Here is a 16769-nt window from a genome sequence, read left to right on the forward strand (position 1 = left end):
GTATGGTTATGCTTCCATAAAATATTTTACTGGTGGCTTATTAGACTCCCCAGGATCACCGCTGTTTTAACAGACTGCATTGAATTTCGGTATGGCAATAAGGTCTAATTTCCCCTGAAGATTAGCCATTAGCCATTCTCCGGCTTTGAAGCTATTTTGTTTTTGTTTTTTTGGTATGAAAACTCTAGTTAGGCATTAACAAAAAAGCAAATACCATGCGAGAATCCAGTGCAGTTTCATTAGCAATTCTTCAATGCTTCATTACAAGTAAATGTCACCGGCTCGCACCGTTACATTTCACCATCAATGGAAATTGTGTTACTTAGAGGACTTGTAAGAGGTAATATATTTTTTAATAATTTACAAGGGCAGCAAAAAAGACAAGGGCGACAACAATTCCTTTATTTAACCTCAATTTTGCTTCATTTCCAAGGTGAAGAATTGAGAGCGTTGAAAATGGACTCCTATTTCCATTATTTTGAGTAAATTAGATGAGTTGCCGTATTGTTTCCCATCTGTGATCTCTTTATTTTCAGAGACGCTCTTATCCATTCTGACCATGATTACTTGAAAACAATAATAAGATGGCTTTGGACGATGGGAGAGACTATAATTGGTAAAGGAGCTAATTCATTTTTGTGACATTTTGAGCGGTAGGCAAAGAAAAGAGAATTATCGACAACATGAGCACGCAACAAAGTGGGTATATGTGCCCTTCTTCATTGAATGAGTGGACAATTTGACCCATGACATCAGTATTTGGCTGCATGCTGGATAACATATGGAAAACATGAGTCTAAATATAAAAAAAGCAAAAAAAAAAAAAAAAATCCAATCAATAGCCTCATGGTGCTGGGATTTGGTTTAATGGCAAAGTGTTGACAAATCGCTGCTTGTTGGGATGCTCTTGGATATGCCAACTCTTTTAAGAGCACGAGAGGTCTTCGTTTTTTTATGGGAGCCTACCAAATATTTCAGGAGAGTATACACAAGTTATGTTTCTTAGGTAATAGATAAGGAAGCACTCTCATCAAAGTTTTTACCATCTTAGTATATGGGAGTCGTCATATCATATAGCACTGTGTACTGTAGGGATTCCCTCTCTCTGGTAGGCATTAGGCCTTAGGAAGCATTCACACAGGCAATAATAATAATACATTTTATTTCTATAGTGCTGACATATTCCGCAGCACTTTACATTTCAGAGGGGACTTGTACAGACAATAGACATTACAGCATAACAATAATCACATAGATCATAACAGATGCCAAGAGGAATGAGGGCCCTGCTTGCAAGCTTACAGTCTATGAGGAAAGAGGGAGACACGAAAGGTGGGTGGTAACAGTTGCCCTGATTGTATGGACCAGCCATAATGTTAAGTGTGTAACAGTACGGATGCAGAGGGCTAATGGATGCATAAAGCATGTGGGAACATGATGCGGGGAACCTGGTTATGGTAAAAAACTTTTGGCTGTGCCACACAGGGATAGATTAGGTTAATATGTTGAGGCGATAGGCCAGTCTGAATAAATGCGTTTTCAGGGCACGCTTAAAGTTGTGGGGATTGGGGACTAATCGTATTGACCTGGGAAGTGCATTCCAAAGAATTGGCGCAGCACATGTATAGTCTTGAAGACGGGAGTGGGAGGTTCTGATTATTGAGGATGCTAACCTCAGGTCATCAGCAGAACGGAGGGCGCGGGTAGGGTGGTATACTGAAACAAGGGAGGAGATGTAGGGTGGTGCTGAGCCATGGAGGGCTTTGTGGGTGAGGGTAATAAGTTTGTACTGGATTCTGGAGTGGATGGGTAGCCAGTGTAATGACTGGCACAAGGTAGAGGCATTGGTGTAACGATTGGCGAGGAATATGATCCTGGCAGCTGCATTCAAGACAGATTGGAGGGGGGAGAGTTTGGTAAGAGGGAGACCAATTAGAAGGGAGTTATAATAGTCAAGACGAGAATGAATAAGAGAAACAGTAAGAGTTTTTGCAGAGTCAAAAGTAAGAAAAGGTCGAATTCTAGAAATGTTTTTGAGGTGCAGATAACAAGAGCGAGCCAGTGATCGGATGTGGGGGACAAAGGAAAGCTCAGAGTCAAGTATGACCCCAAGACAGCGGGCATGTTGCTGGGGAGTAATAGTAGAACCACACACGGAAATGGCAATGTCGGGCATAGGTACATTAGTAGCGGGAGGAAACACAAGGAGTTCAGTCTTTGACAGGTTCAGTTTCAGATATAGTGAGGACATGATGTTAGACACAGCATTTAGACAATTGCCGGTGTTTTCTAGAAAGGCTGACGTGATGTCAGGAGAAGAAGCGTATAATTGGGTGTCGTCAGCATAGAGATGGTACTGGAAACCAAATCTACTGATTGTTTGACCAATAGGGGCAGTATTCAAAGAGAAGAGGAGGGGGCCTAGGACTGATCCTTGAGGAACCCCAACAGTAAGGGGAAGATGAGAGGAGGAAGAGCCAGCAAAAGATACAGTAAAGGAGCGGTCAGAGAGATAGGAGGAGAACCAGGAGAGAACGGTGTCATTGAGGCAAATGGAACGGAGCATAGTGAGGAGGAGCTGATGATCCACAGTGTCGAATGCTGCAGAGAGATCCAAGAGAATTAGCATGGAGTAATGACCATTTGATTTAGCTGTTAGTAGATCATTAGAGACTTTAGTGAGGGCAGTTTCAGTAGAATGTAAAGAACGGAAACCGGATTGGAGAGGGTCGAGAAGAGAGTTTTCAGAGAGATAGCGGATAAGACGCGAGTGGACCAGGCGTTCCAGGAGTTTAGAAATGAAGGGAAGATTAGAAACAGGTCTATAGTTAGCGGCACAGTTTTGGTCGAGGGATGTTTTTTTAAGTAGTGGATGTATGACGGCATGCTTAAATGAGGAGGGAAAGATACCAGAAGAGAGAGAAAGGTTAAATATTTTAGTTAGGTGAGGGGTGACAGCAGGGCAAAGGGTCTGGAGTAGATGTGACGGAAATGGGTCACCGGTGCAAGTGGTTGGGCGAGAAGATGCAAGGAGCCTGCTTACTTCTTCTTCTGTGACTGGTTCAAAATCAGAGAGTGAGCTAGATGCAGTGGGGGAGGGAGGACAGTGCATGGTATGAGGTGATTGGGAGATAATTTCCTGTCAGATCTGGTCAATTTTTTCTTTGAAGTAATTGGACAGATTGTCAGCTCGAAGCTCCGTGGTAGGGGCCTGCACTCTTGGGTTGATTAGAGAATGATAAGTGTCAAAGAGACGTTTAGGGTTATTGAACAGTGAGGTGATGAGGGTGTTGAAATAGGTTTGTTTGGAGAGGTAGAGGGCAGTGTTGTATGTTCGAAGCATAAACTTATAGTGGATGAAATCTTCGGGTAGGTTGGATTTTCTCCACAGACGTTCGGCGCACCTGGAGGACCGCTGCAGGAAACGTGTTTGCAGGGTGTGCCAGGGTTGTCGCCGTCTGTGTTGTGGTGTTCTATCTATAGGAGGAGCAAATTCATCCAGGGCACTTTGAAGTGTTTCCTTGTAATGCTTCAATGCAGAATCAGGACATGAAAGGGAGAAGATAGGGGCCAATGAAGTGTGCAAGTTCTTCATAAGTTTCTGGGTGTTAATGGCCTGTATGTTTCTATAAATATGGGCAGTGGGGGTGACCTGAGCAGCCTGGCAGTTCTTGATAGAGAATGAAAGAAGGTTGTGGTCAGAGAGCGGGAGAGGGGAGTTTGCAAAATCATCCACTGCACAAAGCGGAGAGAAGACCAAGTCGAGGGAGTTCCCGCCTTCATGCGTTGGAGAATTAGTAAGCTGCAAAAGGCCAAATGAGGAGGTTAGAGATAAAAGGTGAGTAGCAGATGGGGAGAGTGGAAGAGCAATGGGGATGTTGAAATCACCCATGATGAGGGTAGGGATGTCACAGGCAATGTAACACAACAAAATCATAAGCATAAACCTTAGTCTTGTCCAGGCACTAACTAAAGAGAACAGACCCTGGCTACTCATACATGTCTGAGCTAGCGCCAACTCAGTCAAGCAAAACAGTTATTGTCCATAGAAACCGCTGATACTAGCAATTCTCTGCACATGGCCTGTGCATTTAGTCATAATGTCAGTGTAGGCCCACCCGAACAGATTGCAGTCCTTTCTCAAGGAGCAGATTTCTTTCAAATATGAGGCACAATCTCACCAGGTGCAGTATTCCATTCAGCATGAACTCCAGCAACTTTCAGTTACAGTTCACCTTTTGGCTGATAACTCACCAGAAGCACACTCATACTGCTTCATTCAGCAGACTTACGTCCTGGTTTTTAGGAAAACATTACAGGTAAACTGCAGAGCTGAAATTTAACCCATTCCCTCCAAGCTATGCTACATATCCCACCTTCTGCCCGAAGCCAAGTGCTGGGCACCATCTGCCAGTACACATAGATAGCAACACTGATTATTGGGTCCCAGCTTCTGGGGAATACCATTCACACATTTCACACATTTACAGCTTACACACAGAGCTCTGCCACCTACAGACTATATATAATGCTGCTCTGCAGACACACAGTTTCACACACAATATACACTGCACTGCCAATGCTGACAAATCATATGGCTGCACTCATTGTACATAGTTTTACACACTGCACACAGTCCTACACACTGCACTAATGGTGATCTGAGCTCAGTACACTACATCCTACTCTCTATCCAGTATATCAAGAGAAAATCCATCCTTCACATCAAGTGACCCAATCATTGCACATCGTGTGTACGTATATGACCGTACATCATGTTACCTTGTCACCACAGCCTACATCTGGTGGCATACTAGCCTACTGGGTGCTACCACTTCAGCACACAAGTACATAGCATGCAACAAGTCCTGAATCACTCCCACTTCATGGGACACAAAACCACCACATTCTGTAAGAATGTCAACCTGGGCAATGGAATATTTCTTGGCTTCAGAAGTGTGGCCTTTTCCAGGGTCACCAAACTCCTTCTGTCCTGTCAGTTAAACACCATTTCTCAGTCACCTGGCACTCCTGAGGATAAATAGCAGCACTGCAGGCATGGAAGGCAAAGTAGGCATTGCGACGACCATTGCTGCAGTCCACCGGACCACGCATTGAGGACCCCAGTTATCCTCTACACAACTCCACTAAAAAAGATGGCTCCCAGTTCTCCCAAGCTGCAACAGCAATGCCATGATACCACAGCAATGTCACCTTCCACCAAGACAATGAGCCAAAGCATATTGCTAAAGAAACACATGAGTGGTTTAAGGAGAAATGTGTAAATGTTTTGGAGAGACCTTAATCCAGTGGTGAATCTGTGGTCAGACTTGAAGATCGCTGTTCACCAGAGGAAACCATCTAACCTGAAGGAGCTGGGGCAGTTTTTCCTTGAGGAATGGGTAAAAATCCCAGTGGCAAGATGTGGAAAGCTCACAGAGACTTATCCAAAGTATCTGTAAGTGCGGCAAAAGGAGGCTCTACAAAATACTGACTTTAGGGGAGGGGGTGAATGTCTATGCATACTGATGTTTCCAGTTATTTTGTCCTATTTGTTGCTTGCTTCACATTAAAAAGAAAACCAAATGTTCACATTTGTCGACATGTTCTTAACATGAACTGATGCAAAACCCTCAAAAAGAACATTGAAATTCCAGGTTGTGAGGTCGAAAAGCACAAAAAAATACCAAGGGGGAGAATACTTTCACAACCCACTGTACATGGTTGAGCTAGTGCCAGCTCCGTGAAACAATTCAGTTATTTTCATAGCAACCCCTAATACTTGCAGTTCTCTGCACGCAGAATTACATTAACATGTAAGAAACAGAAGAAAAAGAAATCAATATGAGATCCCTTTAAAAACAATACTGTATCTGAATTTGATTCTGAAGCCAATGGTTACCATGGAAACTAGAATCTTGGGAAAGGACTCAGGAAGTTGCTCTTCCATAACAACGTATGCTCTCCACCAGTTGCTGGTCACATGACTGGTGCCGGAACGTTACTTTTTTGACAGTGCTCTATGAGATGAAGGTTTGTTTATTAAAAGCAAACACTAAGAGAGGTGCAACCAAACCAAATCTGATTTTATGTATTTTTTTTTTATTAACAAGCATTTGCAGCTCCAGACCGGATATGACTGCTAAATTATGACCGGCTTCATTAAAGATTCTTTTTCCATAGAAGCATCTGATCTTGCAGATTTGTGGACTTGTAATTTCCGTACCTTCATGAAACGTTTTTTTATATGAAAGCACAGATGTTTCTTGCATCTAATGAAAAGTTTTCTTCTTATTTTTAATGATAAAAGTTACAGATTAGACCACCTGGACGTTTTATCACAAATTCACAAATTAAACAGAATCTTTCCGCAGGTTTTTGCGATGTAATCGGAAGACTGCAGGAGATAGAGCCTGAAACACAGAATTCAGGGATGTGCCACTTGTTAACCCCTTCACCCCCAAGGGTGGTTTGCACGATCATGACCGGGCCAATTTTTACAATTCTGACCACTGTACCTTTATGAGGTCATAACTCTGGAACGCTTCCATGGATCCTGGTGATTCTGACATTGTTTTCTCGTGACATATTGTACTTCATGCTAGTGGTAAAATTTCATTCAAATAACTTGCGTTTATTTGTGAGAAAAACGGAAATTTGGCGATTTTCCAACTTTGAATTTTTATGCCGTTAAATCACAGAGATACGGCACACAAAAAACTTGATAACTAACATTTCCCACATGTTTACTTTACATCAGCACAATTTTGGAACCAAAATTTTTTTTTGTTAGGAAGTTATAAGGGTTAAAAGTTGACCAGCGATTTCTCATTTTTACAACACCATTTTATTTTTACGGACCACATCACATTTGAAGCCACTTTGCGGGGTCTATATGATAGAAAATACCCAAAAGTGACATCATTCTAAAAACTGCACCCCTTAAGGTGTTCAAAACCACATTCAATAAGTTTATTAACCCTTTAGGTGCGTCACAGGAATTTTTTTGAATATTTAAAAAAAAATGAACATCTAACTTTTTTTCACAAACAAAATACTTCAGGTTCAATTTTTTTTTTTTACCAAGGGTAACAGGAGAAATTGGACTGCAAAAGTTATTGTGCAATTTGTCCTGAGTACGCTGATACCTGATATGTGGGGGGGAACGACTGTTTCGGCGCATGGCAGAGCTCAGAATGGAAGGAGCGCCGTTTGACTTTTTCAATGCAAAATTGGCTGGAATTCAGATCGGACCCCATGTCACATTTGGAGAGTCCCTGATGTACCTAAATAGTGCAAACCCCCTACAAGTGACCCCATTTTGGAAAATAGACCCCCCAAGGAACTTATCTAGATATGTGGTGAGAACTTTGAACCCACAAGGGCTTTACAGAAGTTTCTAACGTACAGCGGTACAATTAAAAAATCATTTTTTCCACAAAAATGATCTTTTCACACCAATTTTTATTTTCCCAAGGGTAACCGGACCCTAAAAGTTATTGTGCAATTTGTCCTGAGTACACTGATAGCCCACATGTGGGGGTAAACCACTATTTGGGCGCATGGCAGAGCTCGGAAGGGAAGCAGCGCCATTTGACGTTTTTGGCTGGAATTGAGATCGGACATCATGTCGCGATTGGAAAACCCCTGATGTACCAAAACAGTGGAAACCCCCCACAAATGACACCATTTTGGAAACTAGACCCCCTAAGGAACTTATCTAGATGTGTGGTGAGAACTTTGAACCCCCAAGGGCTTCACAGAAGTTTATAACATACAGCCGTACAATTAAAAAATCATATTTTTTCCACAAAAATGAACTATTCACCCTCAATTCTTATTTTTCCAAGGGTAACAGGACCCTAAAAGTTATTGTGCAATTTGTCCTGAGTACGCTGATACCCCACATGTGGGAGTAAACCGCTATTTGGGCGCATGGCAGAGCTCGGAAGGGAAGCAGCGCCATTTGACGTTTTTGGCTGGAATTGAGATCGGACACCATGTCGCGATTGGAAAACCCCTGATGTACCAAAACAGTGGAAACCCCCCACAAATGACACCATTTTGGAAACTAGACCCCCTAAAGAACTTATCTAGATGTGTGGTGAGAACTTTGAACCCCCAAGGGCTTCACAGAAGTTTATAACGCCCGGGCGTGAAAATAAAAAATTCGTTTTTTTTCCACAAACATGATCTTTTATTCACCATTTTTTTTATTTTCCCAAGGGTACCAGGAGAAATTGGACCCCAAATGTTATTGTCCAATTTGTCCTGAGTATGCTGATACCCCATATGTGGGAGAAAACTACTGTATGGGCACACGACGGGGCTCGGAAGGAAAGTAGTGACGTTTTGGAATGCAGACTTTGATGGAATGATCTGCGGGTGTCATGTTGCCTTTGGAGAGCCCCTAATGTACCTAAACAGTGGAAACCCCCCCAAATGACCCCATTTTGAAAACTAGACCCCCTAAGGAACTTATCTAGATGTGAGGTGAACACTTTGGACCCCCAAGGGCTTCACAGAAGTTTATAATGCCAGGGCATGAAAATAAAAAAATCGTATTTTTTCCACAAGCATGATCAATTAGTCCCCAATTTTTTTATTTTCCCAAGGGTAACAGGAGAAATTGAACCCCAATAGTTGTGGTCCAATTTGTCCTGAGTACGCTGACACCCCATATGTGGGAGAAAACTACTGTATGAACACACGTCAGGGCTCGGAAGGGAAGCAGTGACGTTTTGGAATGCAGACTTTGATGGAATGGTCTGCGGGTGTCATGTTGCCTTTGGAGAGCCCCTAATGTACCTAAACAGTGGAAACCCACACAAATGACCCCATTTTGGAAACTAGACCCCCTAAGGAACTTATCTAGATGTGAGGTGAACACTTTGGACCCCCAAGGGCTTCACAGAAGTTTATAATGCCAGGGCATGAAAATAAAAAAATCGTATTTTTTCCACAAGCATGATCAATTAGTCCCCAATTTTTTTATTTTCCCAAGGGTAACAGGAGAAATTGAACCCCAAAAGTTGTTGTCCAATTTGTCCTGAGTATGCTGATACCCCATATGTGGGAGAAAACTACTGTATGGGCACACGTCGGGGCTCGGAAGGGAAGTAGTGACGTTTTGGAATGCAGACTTTGATGGAATGGTCTGCAGGTGTCATGTTGCCTTTGGAGAGCCCCTAATGTACCTAAACAGTGGAAACCCCCCACAAATGACCCCATTTTGAAAATTAGACCCCCTAAGGAACTTAGCTAGATGTGAGGTGAACACTTTGAACCCCCAAGGGCTTCACAGAAGTTTATAATGCCAGGGCATAAAAATAAAAAAATCGTATTTTTTCCACAAACATGATCAATTAGTCCCCAATTTTTTTATTTTCCCAAGGGTAACAGGAGAAATTGAACCCCAATAGTTGTGGTCCAATTTGTCCTGAGTACGCTGACACCCCATATGTGGGAGAAAACTACTGTATGGACACACGTCAGGGCTCGGAAGGGAAGCAGTGACGTTTTGGAATGCAGACTTTGATGGAATGGTCTGCGGGTGTCATGTTGCCTTTGGAGAGCCCCTAATGTACCTAAACAGTGGAAACCCGCACAAATGACCCCATTTTGGAAACTAGACCCCCTAAGGAACTTATCTAGATGTGTAGTGAGCACTTTGAACTCCCAAGGGCTTCACAGAAGTTTATAATGCCCGGGCATGAAAATAAAAAAATCGTATTTTTTCCACAAACATGATCAATTAGTCCCCAATTTTTTTATTTTCCCAAGGGCAACAGGAGAAATTGAACCCCAAAAGTTGTTGTCCAATTTGTCCTGAGTACGCTGACGCCCCATATGTGGGAGAAAACTACTGTATGGACACACGTCGGGGCTCGGAAGGGAAGTAGTGACGTTTTGGAATGCAGACTTTGAGGGAATGTTCTGCGGGTGTCATCTTGCCTTTGGAGAGCCCCTAATGTACCTAAACAGTGGAAACCCCCCACAAATGACCCCATTTTGGAAACTAGACCCCCTAAAGAACTTATCTAGATGTGTGGTGAGCACTTTGAACCCCCAAGGGCTTCACAGAAGTTTATAATGCCAGGGCATGAAAATAAAAAAATCGTATTTTTTCCACAAACATGATCAATTAGTCCCCAATTTTTTCATTTTCCCAAGGGTAACAGGAGAAATTGGACCCCAAAAGTTGTTGTCCAATTTGTCCTGAGTACGCTAACACCCCATATGTGGGAGAAAACTACTGTATGGACACACGTGGGGGCTCGGAAGGGAAGTAGTGACGTTTTGGAATGTAGACTTTGATGGAATGGTCTGCGGGTGTCATGTGCGTTTGGAGAGCCCCTGATGTACCTAAACTATTGAAACTCCCCACAAGTGACCCCATTTTGGACACTAGACCCCCCACGGAACTTATCTAGATGTGTGGTGAGCACTTTGAACCCCCAAGTGCTTCACAGAAGTTTATAACGCTCGGACGTGAAAATAAAAAAAACATTTTTTTCCACAAAAATGATATTTTTGCCCCCAATTTTTTATTTTCCTAAGGGTAACAGGAGAAATTGGACCCCAAAAATTGTTTTGCAATTTGTCCTGAGTAGGCTGATACCCTACATGTGGGGTTAAAACACTGTTTGGGCGCATGGCAGAGCTTGGAAGGGAAGGAGCACCATTTGATTTTTTCAACTCAGAATTGGCTGGAATTGAGATCAGATGCCATGTTGCATTTGGAGAGCCCCTGATGTGCCCAAACAGTGGAAAGCCCCAATTCTAATTCCAACCCGAATCCCAACACACCCCTAACCCTAAGCTCAGCCCTAATCCTAACCCTAACCCTAGCCCTAACTCTAGCCCTAACCCTACCCTAGCCCTAACCCTAGCCCTAACCCTAACCCTAGCCCTGGACCTAACCCTAGCCCTAACCCTAACCCTAATGCAAAAATGGAAATAAATACATTTTTTTAGTTTTATTATTTTTCCCTAACTAAGGGGGTCATAACTGGGGGTTTGATTTACTATTTATGGCGGTTTTTATTTTTGGCGGCTGTCGCACGCTAAAAGACGCTTTTTATTGTAAAAATAGTTTTTGCATCACCACATATTGAGAGCTATAATTTTTCCGTATTTTAACCCACCGAGTCATGTGAGGTCTTATTTTTTGCGGGACTTGTTGACGTTTTTATTGGTACCATTTTCGGGCACGTGACATTTTTTGATCGCTTTTTATTCTGATTTTTGGGACGCAGAATGAGCAAAAACCAGCGTTTCATGAATTTCTTTTGGGGGGGTGCGTTTACACCGTTCCGCGTGCGGTAAAATTGATAAAGCGTTTTTATTCTTCGGGTCAGTACGGTTACAGCGATTCCTCATTTAGGTCGTTTTTTTATGTTTTGTCGGTTTTTTGCAATGAAAACTATTTTATATAAAAAATAATTATTTTTGCATCGCTTTATTCTGCGAGCTATAACTTTTTTATTTTTTTGTTGATGATGCTGTATGGTGGCTCTTTTTTTGTGAGATAAGATGATGTTTTCAGCGGTACCATGGATATTTATATGCGTCTTTTTGATCGCGCGTTATTACACTTTATGTTCGGCAATATGATAATAATTCATTATTTTTGTATTCGTTTTTTATTTTTATTTTTTAAGGGGTTCGCTAAAGGGGTTAACTAATGGGACAGTTTTATAGGGCGGGTCGTTATGGATGCGGCGATACCTAATATGTGTACTTTTATTGTTTTTTTTTTTTTATTTCCAAAAAATGGATTTATTGGGGGAATATTTTTTTTTTTTTTCTAATTTATTTGGCGATTTTTTTTTTTTAATTATTTTAACACTTTATTTTCTTTTTTTTTTTTACTTTATTACATAGTTCCAGGTGGGACATCACTGTCCCGTGACAGATCGCTGATCACTGTCACGGGATCAGCGATCACTGTGACAGATCAGCGATCTGTCACAGGCAGTGCAGAAGGCTTCCTCATGCCTGCGCTTTGCAGGCACTGAGGAAGCCAGCTTCCTGCAGGCCCCCGAAGGCCCCCGTCGCCATCTTGGATTCGGGGGCCTGCAGGAAAGGAGCCCCCCCCCGCAGCAGCGCTGCACATTGGGCTGCCGTGGGGGGCTCAGGGAAGTACGGAGGGAGCCCCCTCCCTGCCGATGCTTCCCTTTGACCCCCGGTACACCGCGATCATGTTTGGGGTTAACGTGTTGGGGGCGGTCCGTGATAATCAGCTGACACCCGGCCGCGATCAGCAGTGCTCACCATGTGGGCGCCGCTGATCGCGGTAGACGTACTATCCCGTCCATGGGCATAGGGGCCCGGGTCCCATGGACGGGATAGTACGTCGGATGTCAGGAAGTGGTTAAAGTGCGGGCTGTTGTTTAGCAACTGGTAAGGATTTATCTCTTTGAAATTAACATAGCTGGACTACACTAGCCCGGCAACACCTCCTCTTCCTGAGATAAGCAGCTCACTGTCTATGGACTTTTTACATACAGAGTCTGGTGTGGGCGAGGTTAGCTTTCTCAGCTCTGTTGCATTGCTAAATCTAAAAGCTATGATTGTATCAGAACGGCTGCACCTAGTACACAAAGTCGTACACCATTGGATTCAGCTTCTCTTTGTCTATATTACACTGTGCCCAGATGAGGTATAAATAACCTGCTGACAGATTCCCTTAAATGGAAAAGCTAAAAGGGTTTTAACAGACTTAATTCATTGGATGTATCATTGTTGCATGATTGTTAGGGGTCTGAACCCCATCGATAGTAGACAGAAAGCTCAGTCTAACATTGACCTGATCACTTGAATGGGTAAAAGGAATGAAGGAAGGGAGAAAGGAAGGAAGGAAAAAAAGGGGGGAGAAGAAGGAAGGAAGAAAAGGGGGGAGGAAGAAAGAAGGGAAGGAATGGAAGGGAAGGAATGAAGGAAGAAAAGTCAGAGAGCCGCGGTTCCCACGCTGTCAAAAGACAGCGTGAGTGCTCAGCTTTGATCGGAGGTATAAAGTTTGTGACAACAGCGTGAACACCATGGGAAATTTTCCCACAGCGCTCACATTGAAATCAGAAAGGTGAAGTGAGTTCATTGGCCATGAACTCACAAGACCTGTCTGATGGCACCGTGAGCAGAAGAACATTTCCACAATCGCTGTGCCCTCAGACCGGGAATAGCAGTTCACAGGCCGAAACTGACCACACGGTGCGCAGTGCCAGCTGGATGACAGGCTGCATGGTCACATCATGCATCCATGCAGCTGCCATCTAGATGTAGCAGAGCTGGGCCCATCATGAGACAAATGGATTAAAAGCATCTCTGCGGAAAGGTGAGGCATATTATTTTTTACCTCTTTTGCAGATGATGAGTGCATTGGGGGAATAGGCGAGGTCATAAGTATGATTTAATTAAGATTATTAAAGGAGTCTGTGTCTTTCTTTCAATTAAAGAACTTTTTTCTGGGCGTCTGTGTTTTCATACATTGTGACTACAGGGTTAGTAATGGGGGTGTCTTCTTGACGCCTCTCCATTACTAACCTCAGAGTTTGATGTCACCTGACAATACAAATGTGGCATCAACCGCCTCCAACTATCACCCCACTTGCAACTGCTACAGGGCCAGTGGGAATATTGAGGTTAAGTTCAGAATTAGCACATCTAAGAGATGCGACTTTTCTGGGGTGGCTGAGAGCTGGTGTTTTTAGCTTGAGGGGAGTATCCATGGCCCTATCGTTGGCTATTAATGACAGCCCCTAGCTGTCTGCATAGCCTTTGCTGGTTGCTAATTATAGGGGGACCCAACATCATCTTTTTTAGGGTCCCCCATTTTAATAGCCAGTAAAGGCTAAGTATACTGCTGTGAGCTGATATTAATAGTACGGGAAGCTCCATGGGTATTACCCCCTTCCCAGGCTATAAACATCTGCCCCCTGCCATCGGCTTTCTCTCTGCTGGTTACGAAAATTACATGGGAGCCCACGCCATTTTTTTTCAGAAAAATAATCTTTTATTAATTAAATACATGTATAATAAGCTGCACACACACACTGCACTATTTGTGTTTTTTTTGGGACTCCACCTCCTTTTGGGCTACCACCCCGGTTTGGGCCACCGCCCCCTTCCGGGATATCCCCATGTCCGTTATACCGGTCTTCTCAGACCACAGTTCACACAACACAGTTTATGTCTTTTAACAATACCACACAAGTCCTTGCTGGCACACCACAGCTCCTGCTGTCACCGATCACCGACACCACCAGCTGCTGTTCACACACAGCAGCTGGTGTCCTCTTCGTAACCCCGCCGAGTTACAGGAAGCTGCTTGTCCTCTTTGTAAAACCGCCGAGTTACAGGAAGCTGCTTGTCACCTTCTTGACTCCCACTGAGCCACCGCAGGCTGAGTTGAGAAATGAAGAAAAAAAAACACACCACAAAAAAACTCACGTGTCCTGTCTGTGTGCTATTCGGGATGTACCGTCTCCACCTGAGACCGTCCAACAAACAGGGCAGACCGGGTGATATTCAGGGAGCCGACCCTCCTCCCAGGGTTTCCCAACACACCGGCTACACCAACACACCACACAAAACTCACGTGTCCTGTCTGTGTGTTATTCATGACGTTCCATCTCCACCTGAGACCGTCCAACACACAGGGCGCACCGGGTGCTATTCAGGGAGCAGCCCTCCTCCCAGGGTTCCCCAACACACCGGCCTCACCAGGTCCAGGGGCTTAGCGGGTGCTCTTCAGGACATCCATCTCCTCCTGAGACAGCCCAACACTCATGCCTCACCAGGTCCAAGGTCATACCACGTGCTCCAGGGATCTAATTCTTCTCCCAGAACCTCCCAACACTGACCCTCCAGGACCTTGCTCACTGAACCCTCCAGGTACACAGTCTTTTCCCACTGACCAAGGTCAGTACCACACGAACACCAGTCCGTTACCTGTGTCAGCCACACAGGTCCTCGGGTACCTCTTCTCCACAGAGGCACCCTATCAATCACCAGTCTTTCTCACTGACTCCGGTCAGTACAACATGGTTTTCATGACCGTCACCTGCTGGTCGCGTAGGTTCTCGGACCCCTCTACTGCAGAGTTATCCTATAAGTCTCTTTCTCCTGGGGAAACGGCCGCACAGGGCTCACCGATCCGGAGAGTGCCTTACTCACTAGGCCGCCCCACGGTTCCAGAACCACAGACGGGCAGTGGCTTCCCCAACCGTCAGCCTTCCTGGCTCAGTGTCGCCCTTAGCAATCAACTTTGCAGTCCTCTTCTGTTGCTCCCAGCAACAAGGCTACAACATTGCCCATAGCTTTCTCCACCAAATGTGAGGTAGCGCTGTCATCTAAGTAGGGGATACTCGCTCAGCGGCCACAAAACCAGATCCGGCACAGGGTTTTCATAAACCATAACACAGTCAATGAGGTTTATTCAGCAGCATAAAACCATAGAAGCAACATACAGTTCTCATACCAGCATAGCGTCCCTTATAGCTTCACTCTGGTTATCCTGTTATCACAAAGGTTAAGCAAATGTCCAGCATACAGGCTCTTCAGCCTCAGCGTTATCTCACCCACGTCAGGGTCACTCATGGTTCCTTCACCATCATGCAGCAGACGTCCAGGCACTTGCAGCCATTAACACAGCGTTCACTTGCTGTCAGAAGGCAGCCCCATCTCACTTAGATGGGACCTTCCACACTGGACCAACCAGGTCCCAGCATTCACCACCTGTGACCTACCCTGGCCACATTATATGGTTCATAGCCACGCCCACCCGGTCACATGACTCTGACCTCATCACAGGTCCTTCAAGCACTTACACACTCTTTACAACAGTGCTTTAAACACACCTCCTGGGTGGGTTTGTAGGTAACCAGGCCACCCATCTCTCTAGCTACCTGGAGACTTCTCCCTTACACATTGAAACAACACCTCAGCAATATCATTGCTGAACAAGACATAAGTCTCCATCCCAAAGCCACCCACTTTGGGATACATAATGGCCATTCCGTATTCTGCCATTCATCCTTTCTCCTGGGACATCCACACAGCGCCCCCTAGCAGACTCAGTGGTTACTACACCACAACACCACAATATATATATATATATTTTAAGGTAGCGCTGTCATTCAAGGTTGGGGACACTCGCTTGACAGCCAAATAATCAGATCCGGCACGGGTTTTCCATAAAACAATAACAGTCCATGCGGTTTATTCAGGCATCATAAACCATGACCAGCAACATAAAGTTCATATAAACAGCATAGTGTCCATGACAGAGCTCCACTCTGTTAATTAAGCCTGTACTAACACAGGTTATGCAATGTCCATGCACACAGGCACTCAGGAAGGCTTGCACATCTTCCAGCGAGACCTTCCAAATGGACCAACCGGGTACCAGCATTCTCCCATGTGACCTACCCTGGCCACCTTATATGGTCCGTAGCCACGCCCACCGGGTCACATGGCTATGACCTCATCACAGGTCCTACAAGCATTCATACATTCGTTACTATGGCGTTCTAGCCACACCCCTGGGTGGAATTGTAGGTAGCTGGTTCCGCCCGTCTCACCAGCTACCTGGAACGCTCTCCCTGACACAGTGTAACAGAAGCTCAGCAGTACCTCTGCTGACCAACACACATGTTCAAGCTTCCATCCCAAGGCCACCCACCTTGAGATACATAACGGTCATTCAATATCTTGCCACTCATCCTCTCTCCTGGGACACCCACACAGGGCCCCCTAGCGGACACAGT

Source organism: Dendrobates tinctorius, unplaced genomic scaffold (genome assembly GCF_039654945.1).
Source record: "Dendrobates tinctorius isolate UK_male_01 unplaced genomic scaffold, ASM3965494v1 ptg000095l, whole genome shotgun sequence".
NCBI classification, from domain to species: Eukaryota; Metazoa; Chordata; class Amphibia; order Anura; family Dendrobatidae; genus Dendrobates; species Dendrobates tinctorius.